The following is a 4,572-nucleotide window of genomic DNA, read 5'->3' on the forward strand; positions in this document are numbered from 1 at the left end:
GGACTATTCTGCCTCGCCTGCTCCCTGACCCTGCCTGTACCCGGACTATTCTGCTTCGCCTGCTCCCTGACCCTGCCTGTACCCGGACTATTCTGCTTCGCCTGCTCCCTGACCCTGCCTGTACCTGNTGGCCTAAGCATATTTCTCTGTCCCAGCAACATCAGTACCAAGCAAGAGAGTTTTTTCAACAGCAGGGGATATTGTAAACGCCCAAACATCCCAGCTTCTACCTGGAAATGTGGACATGCTCATATTCCTAAAAAATAACCTGTCTGATGATGCTGAGTGAGTGAGTTTGAGTTGAGTTACTTGAAAAACTAAAGTGAAACTTGATTTATTCTATTGCAGGATCTGATTATTACATTTTTGACACTTTAAAATACTACTATCCAACTAAAATGCTGTACAAATCAGACGTATTATTTAATAAAGAACATTTTTTCAAGTAAACAAAATAAATAATTCAAATTAATTTTTTGAAAAAATAAATTTTGAAATGTTTTTTTCCTTTTATTTTTCAATATCGTGATAATTGTCGTACCGTGGACTTGCTATCGCGATATTATCGTACCGTGAGTTTTTGGTATCGTTACATCCCTAGTTATTTCACTTTCACTTCATTAGTGATGATCATCATGAGTTAAATAAGATTTACTCGATTTGATGATTGCAGTCTGTATTTAATCATGATGATTCAGTAAATATATAACTCCCTATCCCATAATGTCTGAGTCATCAGATAATCCACGTCCTGAACTAATTGATCCCAGCTCTGCTTAACCTTTAACATAAATCAAGAGTCATAAAAACAAACAAGACTTTTTATTGCTTCATTGCAACTTGAATGAGACTTCGGGCAGGGCTATCATACTGTGGTCATAGGGCACAATATCTAATATAAAGCACAGTATCATGAGTGACACACTGCAAGGACAGGAAGTACAGTACACAACCTTCATGCTGTTATCAAGGCAATAATGCACACTCATGCATGGTGAGTGGATTTGGTTTGACAGTGGTGAGGATAAGGGAAGAGTCTATAGTCTAAACTGACTGTCTATAGTATTTACCAAAAGTGTAATAGTTGTAGCACATCCACATATAGGTGTGCCTTCATGAAATTATCAGCACTTCTTGTACACTCTTTATTTCTTTACCAGACAGATTGCATGCTGAAACTGCCCACTGTGTAAACTGTGTCAGATACTCCACACACAAGCCTGAGCTGTCGGGCCTTTGAGTAACAGGATGTTTAACAGACTGTTGAAATCCATTGTTGCATCACACTCTATAATGAATCAAACACCTACTTTATACTGGAGTGTTACACAACAGAGCACAATGGGACAGACACGTTACTCTGCTTAAATGTCAAGTTCAGTATGACTTGCTAGCTTAACACATAGCTATGACCAGTTTGATAACAAATAACCATTTGAGATAATTGATAAGAAATAGGAGTTCATACAATCACGCTCACTTGATTCAATATTTACAAAGAAACAATACTTTTACGTATCCTGACGTACATTGTAACGGACATCAGATAGGAATGTTTTGACTTCCTGTTTTAGGAGTCAGTCACACATTAACTGTATTTCATTCACAGCTCTGGTCTCTGGTCCGTATGACATGCTGCTTGCAACATAGATTCATAATTTTAATTTGTTTGTTCAGGTATTAAGCACACTTTGAAATAGTAAAAGATGACAGCAAAATAAATTGAAAAAGCCAATCAATAAAATATTAACAGGTTTTGATTTCACCATATGTGCTAGAGTGTGTGACTTTTCTGTCACAGTAAGCCAGTGGTTCTCAAACTTTTTCTGTCAGGCCCCCCCTTTGGAGAAAAAAAAAAGTAGGGCCCCCACAACACAAATAGTCAGGCTCAGTGGCGGCGCCAGAGATTTATTTTGGGGGTGCTGTGGGGTAGCTTGACGTTTCATAGAGGGTGCTCAAACATTTAGGGTTTCCCATTAATGTACCCTGAGACTGCCAAGGCACACNGTGACAAAACGGTCACAAAACAAAACGCTCTCATGGAGGATATCACAAAAGGTACTTGGTCTCTCTATGGCTGGTTGGATCTGACTTCTTGGCATGACGAACAAGACGAACTGACAACAGGCGAGGGGAAACAGGACAATATATACAAGAGGTAAGTGGGAACAGGTGGAAACAATCAGGGGCGGGGCAGACGCTGACGATGGCGGGGAACAAGAACCAAGGAAGTAAAGGCACCTGGAATGAGACAAGGAGTACAAGATAAAACAGGAAGTGAAACAAACAAAAAAAACATGAACGTGACAAATACATAACAAACTAACATAATTCACGGGACACAACAGAATGAGTAACAGTCAGTGAGGACTCATTCAAAATGTCATTGTATTACAGTAAAAGAGGTTAGTTATGGAACAACTGAAGGGAGCTATTAATATAATGTGTGCTTGATTTGGTTGATTTTGGCAAAGTGTGAAAAGTTAACATTGAGGCAGAAAGCTAGCTGTTTATGGTAAACATTACTGTAAGGTAATAAAGCGGTTTGGACTTTATAAGTGTTCGCACAAAATGCTGTCACAGTCTGCTCCCTCACTCACCTATTTTCTGCATTAGCATTTATCAGTCACCTTGGTCACCTGGTAGTCACACCCTGTTTCTCTCTCACACTCTGTTACACCCATCAGCTCCAATAGGCCCCCTTCACTCTCACCTCAGTCGCAGTGCCAGATCGTACTTCGCAAGCATACAGTTCTTTCCAGCATTACCTCCCACATTGCTCTCCCGGTTTCGACCTTGCCTGTGAGTGTCCCTGACCAGCCTGCTTAGCCTGTTTCCTGACCCTGCCTGTACCCGGACTATTCTGCCTCGCCTGCTCCCTGACCCTGCCTGTACCTGCGTCTCCCGTCTTGCCTACTCCTGGAACCCTCGCCTGTCCCCGACCAGCCCTTTGCCTACTGTCTGTCGGTTTGTCTTACACCAGAACTTTTCTGTGGAAACTAGTTATAAGAAAGCTGGTTACCGACTTTCCCTGGTCTCCCGTGTGTTGCATTTTGGTTCTCAAATACAAATACAGAATTAAGAGTTTCCTGTATATATTTTCTGGGATACATTTTTTTAAGGGTTAACGCATTCATTAATTATGACCGACAATTTTTTTATCAAGCACTAACAGTTTTTTTTTTAATTTAATTTATTATTATTTTGAATGTCCGTTTCTCACTGGCTCTGAATACACATACAAACTCTAACATGGAAATTTTACATCTCTTCAGACGGCGGAGTTGATAGAACCAGAGTTATTTGCAAAGTTTTCTTGTCAGTGGACTCTGAGGAGAACTTCTATAACAAACTAGATAACACGTTAATGCCCTGGCAGTGGCAAATAGCTTTGGTTTTATACTTGATTACGTTTACCTGTTAACCCCCAAGCCTGTTTTTCAGGTTTCAGGCTCAAAAATGACATTTCCAGAACAAATGACCATAACTTCTAAAAGGGGAAAATTAATCATCTTTTTTCTCAAAGTAATGATAAACCTGTGAGTTGGATGTAGAAAAGTCAGAATCAATATAGATGTTTCTTATTTTAAAGAAAATTCAGATTGAACATAGTAAAAAACTGTACATTAGTGTCCGTCCAAAAATTTCGGTTGGAAACCGCTGGGTGGAGGCCTATCTGGAGTGCTACATCTGTATGTAGGGAAACAAGAAGTAAAGTGCAGACTTAATCATAATATAATATAAATGTATACATCCGACAGTATTTACACTACGAACAGTATAAGGCAGGGATGGGCACATATATATTTGTTTACTTGTAGTACTGATACCGTCCACGAGACTCCTAGTTATGTCGCGGGCTGCGTACATTATTTCGTTCAGCAGCCAAATACCGCAAAATAATCTGTGACGCGTTTGTGTGTATTGTGTTTGTTTCCCGGGAAACACTCACAAGAAACACCGGCTGTTGTTATGCCTGCTGTGACCTTAAGTTACCGCTTGTAATTATGCCTTTAAAAGCTTAAAAGTTGTATTTATCATCTGAATGTGGCGAAACAAGTTTAATATTCTAAAAACCAAGACTTTGTTTATTTGAAATCAGATTAAAACAAACTTTCGCGGACCCTGCCGTGTTATCTTTACTATACGCTTTTCATTCATAATTTCAGCTGGAGGGAGGGGGAGCGGCGCTGAGGAACAGCAGAGAGTTGACAGGTGTCTGTGTTGACACTCCCCTTATTGTGCGTCAGCAGAGACAGGCTAGAAGTGTCTTAGGTTCCAGTTTGACAACTAATGTCTGGGTTAGTGTTCAAACATTAAGATGACATAAACATGAAGTCATGAACACTAACCCAGACATTAGTTGTCAAACTGGAACCTAAGACACTTCTAGCCTGTCTCTGCTGACGCACAATAAGGGGAGTGATTTGTAAAATATCCATAAAGAAAAAGTAAATCTGTTTACAGTTCTGTGTTGAGAGATATATCCATAGATCTCTTCATTTTGCTCTCAAAGTGCACCAAATTAATGCTTTTAACTTCAATATTTAAAAATCTTCCCGGGGGAGCTTG

General features: G+C 39.8%; 1 protein-coding gene across 2 annotated transcripts in view; it reads right to left on the minus strand.

The window, feature by feature from the left end:
* The window catches only part of LOC104947367 (hexokinase-1), a 45,708-nt gene that overhangs the window by 30,099 nt on the left and 11,037 nt on the right, over positions 1-4,572 (minus strand). The gene's annotated exons all lie outside the window — the stretch shown is intronic.

Source organism: Notothenia coriiceps, unplaced genomic scaffold, assembly GCF_000735185.1.
Source record: "Notothenia coriiceps isolate Sejong01 unplaced genomic scaffold, NC01 NC01_scaffold00000184, whole genome shotgun sequence".
NCBI lineage: Eukaryota > Metazoa > Chordata > Actinopteri > Perciformes > Nototheniidae > Notothenia > Notothenia coriiceps.